The 26029-nt window shown below is 37.7% G+C and overlaps 1 protein-coding gene across 8 annotated transcripts in view; it reads right to left on the bottom strand.

Annotated features, from left to right (window-relative positions):
* The window catches only part of PLEKHA6 (pleckstrin homology domain containing A6), a 193093-nt gene that overhangs the window by 158303 nt on the left and 8761 nt on the right, over positions 1-26029 (bottom strand). For 2 of the 8 annotated variants that reach the window (XM_087929463.1, XM_087929464.1), the window contains exon 1: positions 18692-19113. The exons of the other annotated variants lie outside the window; for them this stretch is intronic. The gene's annotated coding sequence lies outside the window, so the exon portion shown is untranslated. Of the gene's footprint in view, positions 1-18691; positions 19114-26029 lie in introns of those variants that run through there. 8 annotated transcript variants of the gene reach the window in all.

Here is a 26029-nt window from a genome sequence, read left to right as displayed (position 1 = left end):
AGAGTGCATGAGGGGCACCAGACCCTCAAGAGGCATCACCGCTCCCATGAAATACTTTTTAAAAACTCTGAAATTTCATGAGATATCACATAGGAATGCCAACATTTGAAAATATGTCACTGAATTTATATGAGGTTTTACTTATTATAAAGCACTATGCAAAGGATTGCCAAGGGGGAGAATTGTTTCTAGAAAAATCCTGTGTGAAGATAGGCAGCCTGTAGCTGTGGGACTGTAGGAAGATGCAGCCTCATTTCATGCAGCCCTTGAACTAATTTTAAAAGCTTTCTTTAACTAATCAGTTCATACTGCTAGAAAGTGCAATGTATTATGCTGCATGATTATGGAAATAGACCCTCCATGAGCCCTCCATAAGTAGTACTTATGCTAATCTGGATTGATTTTGCAGTAGCGCATTCCTCCCATGATGCCACTGGGCTTGGATAACTGATTGGTTGTGGTTGATCTGATTAACTTCTGGATTTAAGTTAGAATGATGAACCAGATGGTCTCCCATTGGCAAAACTTCTTGCCTCATTCCATTTCTCAGGTTCTCAGCTCCCTTCTTCCCTGACGAATTCGAAGCACTACCACGCTTTGCTATATTTTTACCATACTTCTTTAAATTGAACAACCATAGTTTCTTTTTTTCCTCATTGTAATAAACAGGAGACAAACCTGTTGTGCACCAACATTTGCATTTCCCATGATCAATTGGAGAGGGAACTGATCAGGTTGTGGGCAATCCGTGCGGCACTACAAGGACAATAGTGGTGAAAATAACTGTAGGGCAGCATTCAAAATTGCTTCTGAAAGGTTTGGGCATAATGCTGTTAGCTGTAATGAAATTAGCAGAAAAGGGATTGCCAGAAAAATAAAGAGAGGTTCAGAAAGAAGGCAAAGGGGTGGCTCTCCTACATTTTACTCTAACTTTTTTAACTTCTGCAAGCAAGCTTTGACTGATTATTCCAAATGCAGTCCAATTTTTAAGATTGGTCATTCTGGCTGTCCTACTAAAAGATTGCACTGCTATCGTCTCGCTTTGTTTTTTCTTTATTATTACAGCTAATATAACAAAAATTGCTAGCTAAGAGGACGCTTCACTCTATTACAGGGAAAACTAGGAGCTCTCAACACATTGCCTTCTGGCACTCTTTATTAGCAAAGAAAAATTACAGGTAGTCCTCAACTTACAACAGTTCATTTGGTGATTGTTTGAATGGCACTGAAAAAAGTGACTTCTGACCATATTTCTCACTTACAACTATTGCCTGGTCATGTGATCAAAATTCAGATGCTTGGCAACTTGTTCATAGTTTCAGAGTCATTTTTTGATACTCCCTGATAAGCAAAGTCAAGGGAGAAGCCAGATTCATTTAACAACCTTGTTAGGGAGCTGTGATGGCTCAGTGATTAGAATCAGGGATAGGATTCAAGAAATTTTAATACTGGTTCTGTGGGAGTGGCATGGCTTGGTGGGCATAGCAGGGGAAGGATACTGCAAAATCTCCATTCCCTCCCCACCCCACTAACCAGCTTTCCAGCTCTGTTCTCCTGTGCAGGGCAACAAAAGAAGCTGATCAGCTGGGACTTGAGAGGCAGAGAATAGATGGGGGCGGGGCCAGTCAGGGGTGGTATTTGCCGGTTCTCCAAACTACTCAAAATTTCCGCTACCGATTCTCCAGAACTGGTCAGAATCTGTTGAATACCACCTCTGCTTCCATCCTTTCAAGGTCAGTAAAATGTGGACCCAGATTGTTGGGGGCAATATGCTGACTCTGTAAACTGCTTACAGAGGGCTATAAAGCATTGTGAAGTGGTATATAAGTCTAAGTGCTATTGCTTATAATTAGCTTAAAAACTTCAGTGATTCACTCAATAACTGTGGCCACAAGGATTGTAAAATGGGGCAAAACTCACTTAAAACTGTCTCACTTTGCAACAGAAATTTTGGGTTCAATTGTGTTGTATGTGGAGGACTACCTGTACAGGAAGCAGCCCTCCTCAAAAGCAGCACGGATACACCTGAAAGTTTATTTTATGTCTACAAATAGCATGTAACTAATTAGATCGTTTCTCTTTTTAGAAACAGAAAGGCCAAAGGATCCCTTTTTCCAAATGGGTCAGTGATATTCAATGAGAGGGAAAACAAACTGTTATTGTTGTAAGATGCTGGGTGAGTTTGGCAAAGTATGTTGTCTTAATTGGGAAAACTTTGGGCACCAAAAGTATCAAACTTTCTCCAGTTCTTTTTAATATTGCTTAGATGCCATTTGTGGTGCAAGTACGTTTCACTTAGGCTGCTCCCATCCATGTCTCTAGCAAGCCACAGGGATACTGAAATAATGATACAGAAGGGCATCATCACTGTCATTATATACTTCCAACCACTAGTCTGATACCAGTATATAAGTTGGGGCATTTATGAGATGATGTCACACTTATTTCATTATATGTTCCCATAGCTGCTTCCATCTTTCTAGAAATATTAGTTTAATGTGCCAATGCAGAAAACAAAAGGGCATATTGTCAACTCAGAGCAAAATGCCTCCTATCAAGTTATGCCAAAGCTTCATCCAGGCCTGCCAAGCAATGCTGTGTGCTTGGTTGTGCTGCAGCCTTTTTCTTCCTGCCCCCACTCTGGACAGTACTGATGCTACTTAGTGAATGAGCAAGGTTGAGTTTCTTGACCCAAAGAAAGATACCCATATAAAAGACCAAAGCAAGCGAAGAAGGTGGGGCTGAACAAAAGATTTGGTTCTCAAGATAGTGTTCGTTAAAAGCCCTTACAAAGAGGAAGATTCCCGAAAATGGCTTTTAGATGGCTTTTTGGAAAAAAAAACAAAAAACAGGCCCATTCAGGGGAGATTGGATCGACAGCTATTAGCCATTATAGGTTAAATGGAACTGCCACTTCACAATCAGGATGCCAGGGATAAACAACAGGGAAGCCACAGCAGTCCTCTTAGAATACACTCTAGACTAAATGGATCTCACTTCAATCCAACAAGACTCTCCCATCCCTTTTAATTATGCAGGAAGGATAATGCACTGAATTCATTGCCAGGGGCATTGTTAAGAACCAAGACATGGTGATGTTGAGCAAGAATTGTCTCCTCACATTGCAGGGATACTGAGAAGAAGCTTCCTAGATTTCAAAGTTATGTCAATATTATATTCATTCATAGAGTTCATAATCAAAATCTTTAGGTAAACAGAGCATGTTAACTAAAATGCTTCTGATATTACTGCTAAAAGAACAACAAATCAATGCTCAGCCATGCGATATGCACTTATCTCAATATTCCTTAATTAGGTGGTAATATTATGACATGAGTCCTTTTAGATGACTTGTTCATACTTTTCTTTTGGACTACGTTGTTTTAGGCTGCAGGTGAGTACAGGTAGTTACGACCCCAATTGAGCCCCAAATTTATGTTGCTAAATGAAACATTTGCTAAGTGAGTTTTGCCCCATTTTATGACTTTTCCTGCATCAGTTGTTAACTGAATCACTGCATGCATTAAGTTAGTAACATAGTTGTTCAGTGAATCTGGATTCCCCATTGACTTTGCTTGTCAGAAGGTTGCAAAAGCTGATCCCATGACCTCAGGACACAGCAATCATCACAAATATGATCGAGTTGCCAAGTGGCTGAATTTTGATCATGTGGCCATGAGGCTGCTGCAACAGTCATAAGTGTGAAAAACGATCACAAGTCACTTTTTCAGTGCTGTTGTAACTTTGAACAGCCACTAAAGGAACTGTTTTATGTTGAGGACTACCTCTATTGCATATTTAGGCATTGCTCAACAAATAAAGAAAGCTTATTTCACACAGAAAACTATGAAGAAAAGAATAAGTTAAGATGCCTTTCCTCTAAGAAAAAGGATGCCCTTACATTTACAACCCCCATCGGCATCTGGAAGTAATGTCATCAAGAAATCACTTCATCAAGAAACTAATACGTTGTTACCTAGGAAGAGAGACTTTCTGGTGCCTTATTTGGGTGAATGTGTCCTATTCATCTGGAAAGAAAAACCAATTTGTTCTATGTTTGTATCGGGTTAATTTTACCTTTCATTAATTTGATCTAATCATAATGCTTAAGTAATGTGGGTGGTTGGGTTGCGGCTCAGAGACATTTTTTACAATACATGTTTAATGGTCCTAAATTATCAGAGAAATGTATTTTGTCTGGGCTGTTCTACAGTATCACTAAATATACGAAACACAACTCTTTGAAATTCATTCCTGACTCTGACTGCTGCACTCATCCCAAGGAGCACTGTTTATGTCTTTTGTCTAGCACTATTTGCAACAATGGGACTTGAATATCATCTGTGTCTTATATTGTAAGATATTATATGTTTTATATATTATTATAAAAGTAAGTTTTTATACATTGTTAACCACTATAGTCTGACTAAAGTGGTATGTACTGTTTATGTTTTATGATGCTTTGTAATATGCATCGGTATTCAGCAAAAATTAATACTCCTATCTCTAGATACTCATAAATATTCTCTGAAATTTTGTATTTTGTCCAAAACAACAGCTGATCAGAAGTTTGTAAGAAAATTGCTTCTTGGATTTATTTCCTAAAGTAAACTTTGAGGAAAAGGGGACAAAAAGGCCACCACTTCACATTTTATTCCCTTTAAAGCAAACCATATTTAATGGAATGATAATTGTCAGCATCATCAGGTACGAGTCAATATTTTCTTGATTTTTTTTAATGTCCAGGTCAGTTTCTAGCTGTCTTAAATTGCATTGTTCTCAACTTTGCACTGACAAACCAGATATTGCCTCTAAAACTTAGCTTTTTAACATAACTTTCCAGTATCATAAACTCTTTAATAACTCATTGGTTCTATATTTGTTGTAGGAATTGGTATCTTTACTGTAGATCTCATTTTTTAAAAATGATTTCCATTCAGTTATCTCCCAAACCCACCTCCACCAATTGCTAGCCAAGATTTTATTCTTTTTCTAGCCTATTTTTTTAAGCCACATATTTCTCATTTCTACATTCCCGTTAAAGTGCATATTATAAGAAACAGATGTTACAAGTGAAAATATTCAACATTACTTATAGAAAGTATGAGTATTATTGTCCTTAAGGTTGTTTTCTTTTTCAGAGACATGATGAACTGCTCTTGGTACCATAATAGAGCCTGTAATAGGATCTTGTAACATTTTCAGGTTAAATCACTTCAAGACAATATTATTTTTTAAAAATTGAACACTGAGGCTATTAAGAATAAACCCTGGTATATAAGCATAATGTTAAAAATGCCTACTTTCTACTGACACTGGTTCACCGGATAGCTAGAGGTTTTGATAATTTAATACTGTATACTTTTCCTTTAAAAAGTTAGTTATTTCCAGGATTGGTAATCAGGATCCTAATAAAGAAAACAGCCTGATCACAGGGAGATTTTTACCTGCATTCAAGCTAATGCAGGAGCATCCCTGTTTCAGACAACAGCTAGTCCTTAACTTAAAACCATTTGTTTAGTGACTGTTCAAAGTTACGGCACCAAAACAAGTGACTTATGACCAGTTTTCACACTTATGACCACTGCATCATCCCCATGGTGACATGATAACTCAGACACTTGGCAATTGGCATGTATTTATGATGGTTACAATGTCCTGAGGTCATTTGATCATCTTGTGCAAATTTTTGACAAGCAAAGTCAATGGGGTAGCCAGATTCACTTAACAATCTATTAACTTAACAAATGGGGCAAGAAAGGTCATAAAACAGGGCAAAACTCATTTAATATCTGTCTTATTTAGCAATGGAAATTTTGGGCTCAATTGTGGGACTACCTGGATCTGGAAGTCTGGGAGAGAAAGCAGGGAGGCCAGTGTGTGTTTCCCCCTTCTTTATTCAATTTGAAGCTCTCCTATGATAAATGGCTGAAGGATCATTTGGCACTGTTGTGACAAAATAGGGGTGCTATAAGCACTCTCTCGATTACCTCTTTCACAGAACCCCATTCTGCATCACAGGCTGCTTTTCTGTAGGGAAAGATTTAGTTTAATGAAGGATATGATAGCAGTCTTCCGATATCTAAGGCAGGGGTGTCAAACTCATGTTGTTGTGTCGTCACGTGATGTATTGCTTACTTTTTTCCCCTTTGCTAAAATGGAGGTGGGCGTAGCCAGCATGTGATGCATCTGGCCTGTGGGCCGTGAGTTTGACATCCCGATCTAAAGAGTTGCCACAAAGAAAGCGGGGGGGGGGGGGTAAACCTGTTCTCCAAATCACCTGAAGGCAGGATAAGAAGCAATGGATGGAAACTAATCAAGGAGAGAAGCAACCTAGAACTAAGGAGACATTTCCTGACAGAACAATTATTCAGTGAAACAACTTGCCTCCAGAAGTTGTAAATACTCCAACACTGGAAGTTTTTAAGAAGAGATCGGACAACCTTTAGTCTGAAATGTTATAGGGTTTCCTGCCTGAGTAGAAGGGTTGGACTAGAAGGCCTCCAAGGTCCCTTCCAACTCTGTTATTCTGTTCTGTTATTTAGTGAATGACTGATCTTGTATAGAAACCAGTGAGCACTATCAAATAAGTTATCCTGTTACTGTGATAGCAAAGTGTGATTCTCTGGTTCCCTATAAGTTGCTGACTAAAGTGAACCATAATGCAACTCACAGGTATGAGCAGGCATGCAGGCACTCCGTGGTTGACGTTTCCAAGTTCACAGAAGTATACAAAATGAGAGTCAGCTAGGGAAATTAGAAACTTAGAAGGAAGCAAAATGGCAGTACAGTCCCCAAAAAGTACTTGGTAGTTATGAAATGTAAATAACTCTTTGTATAAATATAAACCATTCAGGATAGTGAATAGGAGTGTTCTGGATGATTGGCATCCCTGGTTGATTCCCTGGAATTAGGAACGTTTATAATGTAATCTTTTATTTGCAAGTTCTATTTATATAGTTTCTTGTTTTCCCACCTGCATATTTTTTACATTTGTGTTTATTCTTATAAACAGTTGTGGATGTCAAGAGTAGGAGGTACTTTTCTTGATAAAAGAAAATGTAAACTGCTAGTAGAAGAGCAAACATGTGCTCCATTCTCATACTAAGAAACCAGAAACAGAAGAAAAAAAGAAACCAACCTATGTTCAGAAAGATATATGGCTTATAAAAACGCATCAGATAATTTTTAATAACATCTCTCCTTTTAGAAGTCAGACACTGTGAATTTAAGCACAGGGATTTTAGGGCAAAGGCAAAAGCCTGTAAATGTGTGGGAAGGCATGTGATAAGTGAAGAAATGTTCTGCCGAGGAGAAGGTGGCTGGGTTTATATTTACTGTCCTGTTTGCCCCTATTCACCAAGTGGAAGCTGAACTTGGATCAGCCTTTCATGCATTTCTGCAGAGTACAAACTTACCCAATCATTTCTATTCACCTATTGCATGTACAACAAGCTTTTATTTGATGACACCCCATGTTCACACACAAGGATCAACTTCCTTATCGGTGTGTCAACTCTTGCATTAGTTTGTTTCATTGCATATGCAAAGGATTTAAGGCATTTAAAAGACTTTCTTCTGCTGAAGCAGCTTGCGTCTGTTAAATCTTATATCCTAATTTATTAGTATTTCAAATAACCCAAGATTTTTGCCTTAAAAGAAAACAAGGCTGCTGCTAATCTGAAGTTATTTTCTAAATTGATATTCCAAGTTAAAGGCTATAGGATAAGAATATCAATTTATTTATTGATTTTTTTTTATAGCTGCCCATCTGACCCAAAGTGGCTCTGGCTGGGATATAACAATTTAGAACTAAATTTAGTAATTTAGAAAGGTGGAATATACATCTGATAAATATTAGAAACCATGATAAATGCAAACTATTGGTGACAATTGATTAAAAGTTGCTTTGCCCTCTTTCCTGAACTTATTTCAATGCCATTAATAGAATTTATCCATCAATTTTTTCAGTGCTAAGACATGCTTTATTTTAACCATGTTGTCTTGAAAAAAAGTACGAAGTGGTCTGTTCCTACATATAACACTAAGCCATAAACCATGATTCACAAAGTAGCAAGTCACGCTAAGCCAATGCAAACAAGTCATATCTTTAGCTAATGTGGAAATTCAGGATTTTTTTAAAAATTCTTTCATTTATTAACATTGGTCTTTTCTCAAACTACTTTCACCAGCGTGCTGTGCAAAGGTGGGTTGAAGAAAAAAAGCAATGAGAAGTCAGTCAGAAGACAAGCATATGCCATCAGCTTTAAGGAGTATGGTCATATCCTAAAACTGTACAAAAAATATCACACCCTTAGAAATTCTTCCCTTGACTCTTTTAATAACAAAAGTAGTTGCTGAGCTTGGCAAGCTTCCAGGGTGTTTTCGGCTGATTGCATCAGCTCCATTTTAGCCAGCAAGCTAAGCCCTTAAAGAGGACTAACTGGGTGTTCAGCACCCAAACAGCGTGTTTGCTGACATGGGCACAGGACGCCCAGACTCACACAAAGGCTTTCTCATTATCTCTTAATTATTGCTTTCCCAGCACCTACAATTAACGCCTGTCTAAGTGGCTGTTGGTGGGGCTGTAGACTCATTAGAGTCCATCAAGGAACTGAAAGGAGGGGAGGGGGGATGGCTGAGTGAGTGGAAATGGGATGAAGACAGGTCAGAGGTCAAGGCACAAAGCTTTCCTAGAGCTTAAAGGGATGAAACAAAAGCAGCTGCCTGAAATCCATCCACACGATTACATTAATGCAAATTCTGGCACACTTTCATTTGGCATGTTGGAGATTCCAATGAAAAGATTGTCAATATGTGAATTTGACCCCCTGCCTTCCTCTTTCATGAGCCAGTGACAGGTATCTTTGATTTTAACCTATATTGACATTTGCAAAGGGTTGCAAATCAGAACCTTCTAATATGTAAAGAGCTTCAATTTGTCATGAACATGTGAAAAGCTTTAATTCTTTTCATATCTGGTCACAAATTAGTATATACAATTCTCCCCTGCTTTTTCCTCTCCAGTGTCTAGTGTTGCTTATATTTTCATTGAATATTTCATACCTACTTGTTTATTTAAAATTCCAAAGTTCCCTACAAAAGAGCCCAGAGTGGAGTTTAGATGTCTCCCATTTTATCCTCACACCAGGCTTATGAACTAAGTCAGGCTGAGAGGTTCTGCCAGCTCTCCAATCACAAAGCCAGCTTTAAGCTTGAGCAGAGGCTGGGCTGTATTCAGATCCCAATAGATCAGGGGTCCCCAAACTTGACAACTTTAAGACTTGTGGACTTCAATTCCCAGAATTCTCCAGCCAGCTATGCCAGCTATGCTGGCTGGAGAATTCTGGGAGTTGAAGTCCACAAGTCTTAAAGTTGTCAAGTTTGGAGAACTCTGCAGTAGATAAATGAAGTAAAAATCAAATACCCAGACCATTACCCTAACAAAGCAGAATCCCATCCAAATTTCTAACCCGATTAATTCAAATTCATTTCTTTAACCAATAAAAACATTTAGTACTCCCTTAAGGATAAGGGGCTCTGCTGAATTGGTAAAGTCCTTGAATTTATTAAACCATACGTTGAAATTAGTTTTTTATACATATATCTGTGTGGTCATTGACCCCAATCAAAATATTCCTGTTCCTTTCTTCATGAAGAAAACACAATGTTATTATATTACTTTTAAATTTATGTCCAAAAAATCTGAATCTGCCAAATTTAAGATTGTATTTTTGTAGTCCTACAGTTTTAGACCAAAGCAGGAATTCAAGTTCCCTTCATTTTACTTTTAAATGCCTATCAGTCAGTTATGAATAATCTCTTGTGGGGGAGGGTCAGTGGAATCCCATATGATCAAGACAAGCTTTACCTTGATTTAGCAGCTGATTTTTTTTCCAAAGCTTACCTTACTTATGTTTAGTCATTCAGAGCAGAGATAATTCGTTAACATTGAAGTAAGAAAAATTTGACAGCAAATTTGACTAAGCAAAACAATGCACTTACTGCTAATCCCAACAACACAAAAGACAATTATTATCACACAACATTCTGTGCCCAAAAAGCATATCATATTGTACCTTAACACAGGTCCTGATTCACAAAACAGGTTAAGATAATGGCTAGGTTTTCTATAATACACTGAACCACAAACAAGTCAGCCACATTTTATCCTAGTTTAGTTTGCTATAAGAATTCAATATGTGTGACCTGAATAATTCAATACAGCATTACTTTTAGATAGTCCTGACATTTCAGGTCTTCAACATTTTATCATAGACTTTATCATAATGGAACATCAACTTTAATTACTTCAACATAAATATCTTTCACCTGCATTTTCCCAACATGCTGGACTTTGGGAAATGCTGTCAAATAATAAGAGTACTGCTATTTAAACATTTAAACTATTTTGCATATGACATATACCGTATATCTTTTTTTCCCAGAACTATACTCTTGTCTTTTATTCAAAGATCAGTTCTTTTTAATATTCTAATCAGTGAGCAATCTAAATCTGAACCACTATATCTCTAGTAAGATGGGAACATTTTAAAAAGCAAATACTTGCAGAGACTCATTTCATGCAAGTTTCATCTGGTTCTTTCCTGGTGCATTATCCTGAATAATACATCCAATTTTCTCCCAAAACATTGAGGTCACCCTTCTGCAGAAATCTGTCTCCAAAAGCTCCTGCTTCATGCATGGTGATGAACTGCATTCAATACATGCAAACCCAATCAGACTCTCTCACTAAAATGCATGGACCTGGGCTGCATACCAAACAATTGTAAGCCAAGCTGTTTTAGAAGAAACCATAGTAGACTGAGGAGGGGGGTGTACTTAGAGGATACAGAGCTATGTTTCTTTTGTTAATACCTTGGGGAACAAAGGAGGCCAGCAGGATTAAACTCATGTTCTTTTTTAAAGATTCAATCCCAACATATATTCCCAAATTTTCATAATTTTGGATGAAATAGAAAACACGTTTCTGTGAAAGTTCAGCTCTCATCTATGCATTAGATGATCTTCCCAGATATCCTTTAGCAAAATGCATAATAAACCAAAAAAAAAAGTTTAAGGAATCAAATATTGGGGAGGGGAGAAAGAAACAGGCATACTTGCTTTAAAGTTCTATATATGGTCACTAAAAAGTCCATTTACCAACAGGGCCAAGTAGAGTTTGTATTATTGTAACGACAAAACTGCCTGGCTGTAATATTTCTTGTCACTTGCTCCTAAATCCTTTACTTCATATTTTAGCAGCATTAGCCTATAGCAATCACTATTTTAAGAATGGGTTTGTAAATATGTCAAAGTTTATTGTAGAAGCCATCATGTACAACTCTAAGCCATGTCATAGTTTACAAATCATAATCACTGAATTTAGACATGCTGTTCAACGAATATAAAATCAACTACATCATCCTTAGAGAGATGTGGGAACATAATTGAAGTCTCTACAGACAACAGTTCAAAGAATAATATAAATAGTTGGATCTGAGAGCATGAAATAAAGGCCATGGACGAATGAGGGAAATCTCAATATAGAAATTGTGCATTTGAAAAAAAAAAACCTAATAGCAATGATCTTCCAAAGAAACATGAGGAGAGTCTTCTTTTTGGCTGCATTCAGGGAAGATTTGTTCTTTTTGTTGTTTTGTTACCAATTCATTATACTTTTGTTTCTTTGAAGAAGTTACCAGAATGTTAGATAGGTCCAACATGCATGTAAACCCTTTGTTTATACCATATGCAAGAGTATATGCTTTTCTAAAATCTATTGTGTGCTATAGACTATGAGAAGTAATCTAATTTATGTCTGATCCTAATGTGGGAGGAGAAATAATCACCTGCAGTGAAAGATCAATTGTCTGAACCGCCTCATCTAAAAAGTGAAACACTCCATTTTGACAGCCAAATATGCATATATGACTGCATGAGAGATGAGGTGATAAATAGAAGATGCCATTTTGATAAAGTATATCAGACACAAATTGATAGTATACCTTGTGCTTCTGTATTCCCTTATCCATTCTACATAGATTCAGAGACACTTGATTGCATGATATGAGGTAATAAATCATTCTCAGGGTTTCTGAGAATAAAAGGAGCTGTGGTATTCTTAGAAATAAAAATGATGTTAAAAGCTTGTGCTTTGCCATCAGGTCAGATTGGACTGAGAACCTAGCAAAAATAAGAGAAGTGTCCACAGATTGCCTGGTACAATGTCGTTTGCATCTGCTGTAGTTCCAGAAAGCAACTGCAGGCATGTCCTGTATTAACATTTGGTTTCAATTTTTTTGTCTTTTTCTAGCCTGTTTCTGAATCTTCATTTTGACTCTAAGCAGTTCTACCTGACTTAAATGACTCATGGAAATACTTCTCAGGTCATCTCACTTTAATATTTTGATTAACCTCTCCAGTTCACCAGCAGCTTCAGATAAGCATAAAAAAGGAGGGAGGATATTATAGTCTTGTAGAATTGCATTGTGCAGATCCACAAACTGAGTAGAAAAACAAAGTCCACTAAAAATAAGTATATATGTGAGAAGCTATTCATCATAATGCTCCTGACATATGAGTTCTTTAAGGCTTCTGAGAAGAATAGGTTTGATCTACAGCCCAATCAAGATACTATTTTGGAATTAAAATACAATTCTTGAATTGAAACATGAAGCCTAAATATGTGCACCTGTCATCTATCAAAATGCTGCTATTTCCACAAATTACCTTATTTGTTGAACTGTATGATTATAGTGCTGGGCTTAAATAATTTGGTAGGCATCCTTGTACGGGATAGCAACTGCTTGAAAGCCATTTATCACACATGTCCTTATTTCATTTTTCTCAAGTAGAATAGTGGATTTCTAGAAGTTACAGCAGTAATAATTAGTTTCTATGTATTTAATATATTTTGTAGCTGTTTAGTATTTTTATTTAATATTTTTCTATTATTTTCTTCTGTTATGCTTTCTTCTATTTTCTTTAGAAGTTTTCCTGGCCATGAGACCCGTAAAATATTTTAGGATTTACCTATTTACGTTTGTTGCATTCTATTCTTTCCTTTTTTTTTGTAATCTTGCTATAACATATACTAAAATGGTGGGGGATGGGGGAACAGCACGGCAGAGTACTCAGAAGGAGGGAGCAGCCAATATTCATATACTATAGTCCTTGGTGGCAACTTGTGTTCCGTAAAGCAATATTCTTCCCTGTCAATGATGCCTTGCATTGAAAACTCCTGATGAGAAAATTAATTTTGACAGATCTAAGGCTTGTGGGGATACAGGATGTAAATATTTGTGTGTGTGTGTGTGTGTGTGTGTGAGAGAGAGAGAGAGAGAGAGAGAGAGAGAGAGAGAGAATATGTTGTACAAATGTGTATCAGGATAAAAAAACAGTTCACCTCTCAAGGGGGCTCATTTCAAATACTAGACTAGAAAGGGATTGGGGAAGGCAGATCATTGTTAGCAAGCAACAAAACAATATGTGTCCTTACAAATTCAGTATGGAAATCTTTCCTTTGATTTTTCTTTTTAATACACTAATTTTCCACATGGGTGCTTGTTCAAAGCCGAGGAGGGCATTTGCATTTTTTTTTTGTTAATAATACATCTTTGATCCTATATCATCAAATTCTCTTTGGCATTGCTTCAGAAAAAAAACCAAACCATTAAGATCAATATGCAATGAACAGTATTACTATCAACTTTACAAAAACTCATGCCCATGTGTACAATCTTATATATATGGCTCTTTTGAAGAATCTCAACCAAAACAGGCTTCTACTTATTTTCATGAACTTCTAGATACATTACTATTCTATCATTCAACAGAGAGTATATGTGAACCCTAGCAGAAATGTAAGAGATTAGTTATAAGCTTAAAGTTTTCTGAGTCAAGGGGAAGGTTTCTATTCAGATGATTGTATTCATCTATTGTCATACATTATAGGAGGTTATGGCTCTCTGGTCACTGGCAAGACTTTCAGCTAGCATAGAGTCCTATGAACTGTCACTCCAAATAGATTAGACAGCCACAGTTTGGAAAGGCTGTACTATGCCAAAGTGGCTTCAAAACATGTTCCAGAAATACAAAATTTCTTGGAAGTTTATCAGACTCTTCAATAGATCAGTGTTGGTGGGCGGACTTTGCTTATATAACAGCATGTGCCCACAGTAGCACACAGCCACCCAGCACTAGCAGGAATTACATAGACATCTATCTCGGCTAGCTACAAACAGCCCAGGTCAGTGCCCAAAGCAGAAATGGAGTTTATGAAGAGTCCTCCATCAAATACTTTGCAATGAGCAAGAAACTTTGCAACTCATCCCTAGATAAGAAGTGAGCTAATGAAGAAACTTAAAGGATTAAAAATAATATTTTTCATATCTGAAAAAAGCAAGAAGTACAATTTAACGAAAGAATGCCTTAATTACACAGAATGATAGTCAAGTTGTGTTATTATGCCAAAAAAAAAAATGTTTCTGGAAGAAAAGTCATAGTTCAATTGCCTGCACTTACTTCAAAGAAATGATTTTATACATTTTACAAAAAAATGCAGAACAGTTTCCTTCCATACATGATTTTAAATTATGTAAAAATTTTATGAGTCTCCAGACATTGTGTCCTGCTCTTTGTGGCTAAGCTTCTTTTGCCATTTAAATGGAAAGCCTGAGATTTACTGTAATATTAGAGATGTGCATTCTTTTGTGAGATGGGGATAGAAGGCCCATTCAGTAAAAATTCCCAGATTCTTTTCTGAGTTTTTTTTTCCAGACTTTCAGTGGCAACCCTCTGTTTTCCCCCAGAATGTGAAAGTGCTTGGTGATATTTCCTCTCTACACTACTACTTTTATTTTGAAGAAAATTTCTGGGCCTGCAGAAGCCCCACCACCTTTCTTTAACAGTATAAATGGTGGATAGCTGAAGCTGAGTATTACTTACTTTAGTGATGTGTCACCTGGCCAAGTAAAAGAGACAGGTAAACTGGGTATTAGTGTAGGAGAAGAGATAGTGGGCAATAGTTCACCAGACTGACCTCTGTGGAAATGAGTGTTACTGTAGTACAGGGGTCTCCAACTTTGGCAACTTTAAGCCTGGACGACTTCGACTTCAAGTTGAAGTCCGCCAGGCTTAAAGTTGCCAAGATTGGAGATCCCTGTTATAGTAGACATTTTAGAATAATACCCACCACATGTATTCTAAAATGTCAGATGTCCTCACTGCCCTTCTTTTGACTGAAAAATATTAGGCACAATGTCTTCTCAGGTGTGGCACCCTAACTGAAATTTGTTTTCTTAAGAAATCCCATTATTTTTCCTTTCTTCCTATTTAAAAGGTATTTGAGCACATTTTTACCCAGGAAGTATTTTATTTTATGAAATGTTGCTATGCACTCTTAGTATACGTGAATTTTGCATGAACATTTATCCTTTCAGGATTTCTTTTTTTACATTCTAAGCCTTTTTGAAATAAAAATTAAAAAGATGAACAAATATGGCTTAAGCAAAGAGAAAAATATCCTTAATAATGGATAGGATAAGGGAAATTAACTCTTACAGAAGCAACACAACTCAAGTATGAAATCTAAACTATACTTAAAATACATATAATCTTAACCCAACATCACCAATGTTCCCCAAAGATCCAAGCATTGACTTATGGGGATATACAACATCTTGTCTGAAAAAAAGGAGGAAAAATAATGCTGCAGTTCAGCAACCATAAAAGGGCTCAGATATGACAGGAACTATGATCAGAACCCTTCACTTCTGAAATGTTGTACAATGGATGAGAAAGGATTTTTTTTCAATGTAGTAAATGAATGGTTACAAATAGGTCTGCAAATGTAGTATGTATGTATATATGACTGCATACTCAAATGTCTTGTATTAGGTCATCCTGGAGAAGTATTCTTTTTTTACTTAGCAAAGGTTTCCTGCCTAGTTACCTGGGAGCCAATTTTATTCATCACAGACAACCACACAGATCCTGGCCTACATTATAATTCATGCATAGGTGATGTGTAATATACTTAGCAAAGATGTTAAAAATGTTTGCAAACCTGAAGCTATCAAACCAACAGCACTAAAATTTACCCAAATGTTGTATTAAAAAAAAGTCAAATACAAGATATAATATACGTTTATAGATAAACCACATGAATCAGAGCACATTTCTGTGGTTTAACTGCATAAATAATTTATTGTGAGTTCAAAATAAGGGATCAGATTTGGCTTCTCCATCCTGTGTACTGCATTATTACAGTTGAAATTTTCAGTCTATCAAAAGTGTGATTCACCAAGCAGTTGTTCAAATAGTCACATATCTTGACCAAACTCATTACATAAACATATGCATACAAGATTCAATGGAGTTAACATTATTTCTGTATAATGGTTTTTAGGATTGGGGTGTTAAAAATACACAAGAGCAGAGATCCCTGTTTAATGGGCTTGATTAGGTTTTGTAACCTTGCTCCCCCCCCCTTTCTGTATTTGTATCCAATTCTTCGAGGCTGCCTGGATAAGTCCCTGCAATTTTCTGGCAAGATGTCAGAAGTGTTTTGCCATTGTTTCCTTCCTAGGGCTGAGATAAAAGTGACTGGCCCAAGGTCACCCTGATGGCTTGGTGCCCAAGGCAGGACTAGAACTCACAGTCTCTTGGTTTCTAGCCTGATGCCCTGACTACTACATCAAACCAGCTCTCATTCTGCACAGGATTTCCAATATCACATACATTGAAACAGTTTTCTGCTTTTTTTAGGAAAAGGGAATCTGGTGGTTGTTTTTCCTAGGAACAACAAGAAAAAGAGGGAGAAGCAGCTACAGAAAAGGATTTCAGCCTCAACCTCACACTAGATCCATTCACACTGTACCATGTTTAAGCTGCAGATCTTGAAGCCTTAACAGCAGCTAAGCAAGTGAAATGATTTATTCAATCTGCACTGGAGACGCCAGAAGAAACCCTTGTTTGCTCTAGATAGATGCAAAGCTGGTTACTAAGATCTCGTGATAGGGAGCCGAGAGCTCGGGTCCTGCATCACAAACAGACTGCTGTTAATTGGAGCTAAGGAAACTCCTGTTTTCAAGGCAGCTTAATTTACTGGGAGACAACTGTTTCCTGTTGATTCTTGCAGCACTGATAGTTAACAGAGCGGACTGCTTAAGAAAAATGATCGGGTCAAAAGTAATACTTTTCAGAAAGAGAAATTTCTCATCAAGCACTGAAATTAAATCAGTATTTAATCATTTCTAGGTCCAGTTCACTGCTTGAAGTGAGAACTACATGCTATGTCCCCTTAAGACAAGGCATAGATGTGCAATGAACAAACCTCCAGGAATGGCACTGATAACATACAAATATGCCCTGGCATTTTGTCCACCATATCTTATTCTGAAACAGTAGTGAGAGCATTATAAAAACCAGACACATTCCATTGAGACAAATGGCTATGATGGGCTGTGCTAGCGTGAACAATTGCTCTGCCACACAACACAACGAAGCCTATAACCAGTGTAGATTCATGCTGATGCACATGCATACCTAATGGTGTAGATACATGCACAACCATATGCGCACCCACATTTTGAGCAATACTCAATAGCCCCCTAAATTAAAACTGACTATTGGATTAATTTTTGAGAATGTACTTGATGGCTGAGCAGACTTGAATTCCACCTAGATTCCTGTTATCACAAGACATAAGCGACAACTTTCCTGTCCCTCTGTCATCTAACAGTAAGATCAGACAATCCTTCCAATGCAGACATACATATCACAGCACACATGCACACAACGGATACTTAGAGCAATAGAAAACTTTAGAGTTTCATAAATCAAGCTTTATAACACGATCCAAAAAGTCATGAGTAAAACCCATGCTATCCAAAGGGGCTTATTCATAGAACAGCATGCAGAGCGCATTGCAATTATAACCTTTACCCAATGCGGCTTGACTTCCTCTATCTGCTACACATATATTGTGAAGGATTGTTTTGTCTCTCCCACTTCTAGTCTTTCCCTCTTGCTAGACACAGATATCTTTTCAAGCACTGTCTGCAAAAGGCAACGAGCGGAGACAATCCAGCTGTTATTGTGAGCAAACTCTTTGAAGACATGCACTCAAGAAACCTTTTGGTAACTGCTGAGATCCCCACCTTGCTTAACCAAATCAAATCTTTATCCCTAATTACCTGCCAAAACCTAATTAGGGAAGGAGACAAGTTTACGAAAGAATTCCAATATCAGGAATATGATACTACATCCAAGCGGTTTCTCTCTTTCACAAATACATGCATATGTACATCCCTGGTCCATCAAGGCTGCTAGGCTACCTGCATGTTCAGAGCAGCACATGCTTTCTGGCACGTTTACCCAGTGACATTGCCACTCAAGCTCAGCATCGTTCACAGCCCAGCACAGTAAGACCCCTGTGCAAGCAAACAGGATGGGGTATACAATGCAAGCAGAGCCCTCCCCCCCCCCACACACACACATTTAGAAGCTTCCTCTTCTGCTTTGCAGGAAGAAGTAGCCTTCAGTTTGAAGATTCTTTGTCATTGCCCTGGCTCTCGCCAACATCCTCCATAAAGCTCAAGCAATGCACCTGTCAATGGCTGGCTAGCTGCCTCTACAAATATAAGCATCCAGCTATTCAATGCCTTGGAGATACAGAGACACTCACTGTGCAGTGGCTTTGTGTGGCTCATCTCCAGGTGGGCAGATTCCAAGCCATGGCGATGACCTCCCCTGCCTCTGCTCACTCCACCAAGAGCCTTTTTTTTTTTTTGGCTGCTGCTGCTACTGCTGCTGCCGCCGCGGCTACCTCTTCCTCTGGTAGAATGGCAGCCGTCCCTCTTCCCCCTCCCTTTCTTTCTCACTCGTCCGCTCCTCTCCTTCAATGCTAGTCAATCATTGCCGTGTTCTCCCCCTCCCCAATTTATCGTCACAGCTCAGTAGGACAAGGAGAAGATGCGAGGCTGCTACTGAATCTGGCATCCTGCATCAAGAGCCAGAGCTGGGCATGCTCCATGCGCTCTCAGGAGATTTAAAAATCACGTGATGCCCGTTCTGTCATTTAGTGCAAGGAGTAAATAGTACCAGGGTGGGATTAACTCTTCCTGACCCAAATTTGAAAAGATGCTTTGTCAACATCGCCCACCCTGGCTCCAGGAGCTTCTTCGAGTAAGGATGCTACCCTGTAGATGATGTGCTACACTTGTTAGATATGGGTCAAAGATACGTTCCCTTTATGTACTCAAACATATTATAAATGCTACTTTGAGCTTTGGGACTACCAATATCAGGCTAATCAAGGATCTATTTTTCTCGTCCCCCTCCCTTTATGGAGACGGAGGCTAAACTGTTTTCTCCCATATTCATTCACAATTGCATGATTAAAAAGTCACACTTTAATTGCACACTACCAACAAAGATGGTTGCAGCAATGCAGCTGCATTCGTGGGCACCTACAAAACAAGTTTTCTGCATAGATCAGCCTTCATTAACGCACTAAGGAAGTACAGATACACTGGATTACTAATCCTGTTATTCCCACCCCCAAAAGAGAAGTACATTGAAAGGAAATCATTCGAAATGGAGTGTGTGTTTTTGTGTTTATTAGAATGTGACCAAGGGCTGCATGTGAATTATAGTCTTTCCCTGGACAATACTCTCTACTGTGAATTCTCTACTATACTCTGCAGCCTTACTGCATATAGTAGAAAATACTCCTCTATAATCTGCAGTCTTACTACCTACCCAGTAATTCCAAATAACTGAAAGGCTGGTAACACCTTTTAAGATTAATCTTTTTTTTTAAAAGATGTAAGCTTACTACTCATAAAAGAATGTATCCCAAATCTTTCTGATATTTTGCCTAGTCTATGTAAACATAACTTTCTTCCTACAGTGCTACTAATTCTAGAAAATCCAAAAGAAAGACATGATCAGAGAACTTTTCCCAGGGTTAAGTAGCGCTTTTTTTTAAATGGAGATGTTCTTTTTCTGAGGATACCATTAGTTGAGTTTTATGACGCAAATTTGGGAAGAATTTTACAAGGTCATTACTGTTCAAAATGAATTGGAAAACTCAAAGCACTATTTTCTTCTGAACCTGTCACCCCAATTTACTTTTGGTAACACTCTTGAAAAATTATAGCACACTTTTCTGCCATATTAAAGTGAGAAAAACTCATGAAAATTGCAATAAAAAACAAAACAACCAAAAATTGGAGGTCAGTTCTCTAATCCTGACTTTGTGTGATAATGTCACTTATTTTGTATCATAGCCCCATCTGCTGTGTCCCACAGACCAGCTTCCCCATATTATTAACATACATTCCTTGCACTATTATTCAGAAATAATTGCTATGTATTCTCAATATACAGAATAGAAATATGGAAGTCAAAGTTAGTTCAGAAAGTAGAATTCTTTCTTTGAAATGAAACAAGGGCAGTGATGTGTCATACCAGTTTACAAAGGGTGACTGTTAAATTTTTAGGAATTTTGTGATCCAGTTGAGAATGCAGTGACAATGTCTAGCATGCTGAACAGCTGTTTGGCAATTAGCAGCATGATTAGTGGTAGTAACTGAGACGGCAAAGCTAGATAATAAACATTTTCTGTTACCACTGAGCAAGGGTGTTGTTGAACTTTATCATCCACCATCTTTCTCTGTAGACCATATTAGGTACCCAAAATGAAAGCCAGCACTGAACAACATCTGGTGTTGGAATATGGTGTATGGAGGCATAGATCCCAAATTATATACCATGGCTTGTATGTAAATATTATATTTATATAAATATTGATTTTTTTATTAAAAAGAGCAACTTTTACCCAAAATCAGGCAAAGCAGGCAGGCAGATTGAGTTGCTTCACAGAATCACAGATTTATTCAGAGATCTACCTATCTGCCATTGGCTAGCTCAGTCTGTCACATAAAATTTGCTTGCAAACTCATAAAATTTGCTAGCAAGCAAACTCACAAAATTAACCTACAACACACCATGCATGTAAATATTTATTTTTTTATAAAAAAGAGCAACTTTTACCCACAATCAGGCAAAGCAGGCAGACAGAGTTGCTCACAGAATCATTCAGTGATCTATCTATCTGCCATCGGCTAGCTCAGTCTCTCAAATTTGCTTGCTGTGAGTCTGCACTGAATTTGCTTGCAAGCAAACCTTCAGTCCTAAGGGAGGTTTGGCTGTGCTTAAAAGCAGAGCCGAGGATCTAACCATCCAACCATTTCCTGCTTCCTAGCTAATCTAAATCACCCGGCACAGCAGAACAGATGATGGTCGGAAAAAGGAAGAATAACAATTTAATAGGCAAGTTTACTGGGTAAGGAGTGAGTGGGCGGGGAGGGTTCCTGCAGGCCATGTGGGTGGGGCAGCCTTGTGTTTCTGTGCAGCCTGGATTAATTGCTTTGTGGGGGTGCTCTGGGGGTAAGATTTCTCTGCAGCCCACCAAAATTTTCTCACGGCCCACCAGTGTGCCGCAGCCCACCAGTTGGCAACCACTGCCCTATATCACCAGGCTTGAGATTTTGGTCTTGGACAACCTTTAACTACACCACCTCACAAAATAGCTCACAAAATTATCTGCTACAATGTCCTACCAGTTAATGACTACTTCAGCTTCAACCACAACAATACAAGAGCACACAAAAGTTACAAACTCAATGTAAACTGCTTGAAACTCGATTGCAGAAAGTACCACTTCAGCAACAGAGTGGTCAATGCCTGGAATGCACTACCTGACTCTGCTGTTACATCCTCTAACCCTCACTCCTTTAACTTCGGACTATCCACTATTGACCTCACCCCATTCCTAAGAGGTCTGTAAGGGGCGTGCATAAGTGTACCATAGTGCCTACCATCCTTGTCCTATTGTCCCCATTTATTCGTACCTATTTCCTGTATTCTTACTCATGTTTATACTTATACCTATTATCTTGTAAGCAATTGACAAATCAAATAAATAAAATAAATAAACAACCACAGCCAATAAAAGATCTTATGCCCAGCCTGGAATGAAAGGGTTCCCATAAGCTACTTTCAACCAGCATGCATGAAGAAGTCTGATGTTACCACAGAGAGCGTGGAACCTTCCCTATCCCCACTAGGGAAAACAAAGCATTGGAAAACTGAATGTGAAGGAGCTTATCAGAAGATAAGCTAAGGAGGCCTCAGAAGAAGAGCATAGCAACATGGCCAGATTCTTTCTAGGACCCGGAGAAAGGTGGGGTTGCTATATGAAGTATGCTTTGAAAGCATATCTATCCATAACACTCAATTATGGGTGTACATCATATTCCTTTCTCTAGACCTGTGGCTGTGATGCGAGCTAGCATGATTGTAAATTGTTTGTGCTGCAAAGGGTTATATGGGTTATTTTATTTCTTTAGGTCATAATACCAATTCAGCAATCATGTACCCCATCTCTGAGGAAGGTTGAGCCAAATGAACAGAGCCTTTCTTCAGTGCCCTTTCTGGCAGGTCTGTGGATTCTGTGCCCTTTTTAATCCTTGCAATTAGAGTCATTTTGGTGTCTAGTCTTGGAAGAAAATAGTAAGATATGATTTGACATTCTTTTTACTGATGGCATCATTGCATTCATGAGGATTTGGGAAAATGGTTTAAGTGGAGCCATTATAGGTAGTCTTCTCCAACCCTTTATTCAGATTTGCTGGACTATTGATTTTCAGAATTCTCACTAGCATAGCTTTGTTAATACTTGCCATAACTCTGGGGAGCTGAAATGCAGTAGTTTGCAAAAGACTAATTGTGAGACTGGATTCACATAACAAACCAAGACAAGGTTCTCTTAACTATAGCTAATTGAATACATAACTGATGGTTATATTCAAAGCATAAATAAGGCACAGTGTCTGGATTTGTTCACTACCTTAAACTGTAGTCAAACCATACTATCATGCCACGGGAATGCACAAGTTCAAACAGGTCAAGTGCTTCATGAAGGTTTTCAATATCTTGCTAAGAGTCATGCAGCCAGAGATTGATAGGGGACACTCTTGGGAGGAAAATTCAAAAGTTTTAGATGTAAAGTATTTGCCCTAACCATTTTCTAAGTCAAATTAAGGCATCCATCCTGCTTTTTTCCCTCCAAATTTCCCCAAAAGTATATTTTATTCCTTTCACTTATGTACTCTTGGCTCAATTCTAAGGGGAAATTCAACCACAGCTTCTTTTGTGGCCTGGAACCTCTCCAAACATGCTAATTTATGGAAGCTGTAAAATGTGGGACTGCTGCAGTTCCATTTACAGAATACTCTGGGCTCTGTCTACTACTTGCCCCCAGACTATTCCTTCTGAATGGGTAGTGCTTATGCTACAGATGGCCTGGGTTTGGGAGGGGTCTCCAGAAAGCGTAATCCTCTTATAGTTTTGCTCCTGATGCTTTCACTGGTATCCCACATTGCCAAGCCCCTCCCAGGCAACAAATAAGCTGAGGGTGAGAATTAACTTTCCTGCAGCCAAGCTGGCCATTAAATAAAGCTACAGTGAATTAAACCCATTCTCATCTTATATAGAGACAGGTGTATAGGGTTTCCCCTTCAGGATTGCTAAACACTATGCCCTGATTATGAGAAAAGTATGACTGCCTTTGCTGCACTGACTTGTCTAAAAGAACAATTGTCTTGCCAAATGACTTCAGAGAAAATAATAATTTAGTTTCACTAAATTATTTTGCAATTGTTGTGAACTTTGGCACCACCTTGTGGTAAATATTATATGTGGAAGAGAGAGAGGGAGAGAGAGAGAGATGGCCTTAAATCTAAGAGAAAAAGCCACATCCAAAAAACAATACAAAAGGGCTTATTTTGGAAAAATAATACTGACTGTTAGGTGACCAAATTTTTTTTTTTTTTACAAAAATGAACGTATTTATCACATGTATAATTTTATATATATATATATGCATGTATATGTGTGTGTGTGTGTGTGTGTGTGTGTGTGTATAGCATTACAGTACTAAATGTTTTGTTTAATATGAACAAGATATTTTGTGGGAAAAATATGTTCATGACAAGAAAAGTGGTCTTGGTTAATGTATATGAGAGGGGAGGAAGATGTATTGTGTGTGTCATGGAAGGACATCTAAGATGTGTCTTAGCAGATCTCAATACTGTAGATTGTTTTTTTTCTAAAACATAAGCACAGCAAGTCCTGAAAAAGTCCTGTCTCAAGTCATCACCAAATAAATTTCAAAGATTGAAGTGATTCACACAAAGTTCTCTGGAAGAACAGAAGATTCCCACACATTTACTTTTAACATGGTCCACAGCCCTTAATCACACTAATCCTCCTCACAGTTTTACAGCAGCACCTTTCCAGGTGTTTGCTTAATAGAGGTACCTACTAAATTAGACATTGACCTGTTAGTTACCATTAGTCAGCAATTTAAAATGTGCAGCCTTTAAATAAGTTTTTTTTAAACCCTCCCCAAATGCCCACAATGTTTTCGGCTTGCTTATGAACACCAATAACCCTACTTTTGTGTTTGTGTATGTTGCAACTACTTCCAAAATCCACAATCAAGGATCAGGGTTTCAAATGTTAGTTACTGTATAAACCTATGACATTATTCCCTGCCTCTGCATTTGCTCTCCATGGGACATTTTTGATCTTTGGCCAGCCTTAAGTAGTAGATGGTGAAAGGCCAATTGTTTCCTAAGTTGCTGCAATCTAATACACATTCACCAATACTGAGAGAAACAAAGCAGAAGGAAGTTTAGCTATTAAGCATCTCATTCAATTGTGAAGGTCAAGCGTAAATACCATGATATTACTGTGAACAGGTTTGCTAGAAAGAGTCTCAACTGCTCTTGGAACTAGTTCAACCCTCTTCCCAAAACCACTTAGAGAAAACCAGTTCACACTCTTAATGCATCACTTTCTTTTACGGTTGATTTAGTTTTCAATATTGGTACTGGTTGAAAGTTGCTAGATAATTGGATAGAAATATTTTAGATTATTGATATTTATAAAACGCATTCAACCTCCATTCAGCACTGGTTATAGACAGTTTATAAAACAATATAAATTTGGTATACAAACAACAAGCAAGTACACATACTTTAGGCCTGTTATAGATAGATAACTCTTTAAACAAAATATTAGGATTATCTTGTTATTCAGATTTTAAATACTGTAGTTGCCATTGGAGATTCGTGGAAATTATAATCTGGAAGCTACAACAATATTTGGTTAAAAGAAGTGCTGGTAGCAATATTGTCATATTATGACTTTTTCACTTGGTATGCACTAAAATATAACAGTTGTACTGAAACAAAATACAGTTTGATTCTTAGTGTGTTACACAAACCTAGTCATTATTGCTTTAAACCATACTTAGTAAGATAGTGGGTAAACCTAAGCATTGTGGCTTATTCAATAAATGATGGCTTATTGTGATACAGTTAGCATTTGAGTAATTCAAGGAAAAGGAAGCCAACTTCTTATTTACCAATCTTATTGTACTGATCATATGGTTAAGTATGTGGAGAAGACAGATAAGACAGATAATAAATAAGACATAGTAAGTAATAATGTATTAGATAGTGGCAGGTTTCATCTAAAAGTATGAAAAGCTTTTTAAAATTGCTTTAATTTACATTATACTGTAACCAACAAATTTTTGAAAATATATAGAAAGGCCAACAAAACTGATGTTGACTCTTTACATTAAAATCAATGCACATGCACACACAGAGATACTTTGGTTATCACAAAATACAGATATTAGGGTAACAATTATAAAAATATTGAGGTTTCAGATTTTTCAAGATCATTTAATTAGACAAACAGAGAGTCTGGTGAGTTGTAAGGTTAATAACAAGATGATTTTTTGCATGTTCAGAATTTAAATAGATTATGGGAAGAGGCACAAACATTCACTTAAGGTTGCAACTGTTTCTACAATCCTCCTTACACCAACCTGTTTTTATAGGCAGTCTGACCTCAATTGCAGACATGGATATAATTTCCAATT

This window comes from Pseudonaja textilis, chromosome 3 (assembly GCF_049901715.1).
Source record: "Pseudonaja textilis isolate UNSWEBS1 chromosome 3, rPseTex1.2, whole genome shotgun sequence".
NCBI lineage: Eukaryota > Metazoa > Chordata > Lepidosauria > Squamata > Elapidae > Pseudonaja > Pseudonaja textilis.
This window is presented reverse-complemented; position numbering and strand designations above follow the sequence as displayed.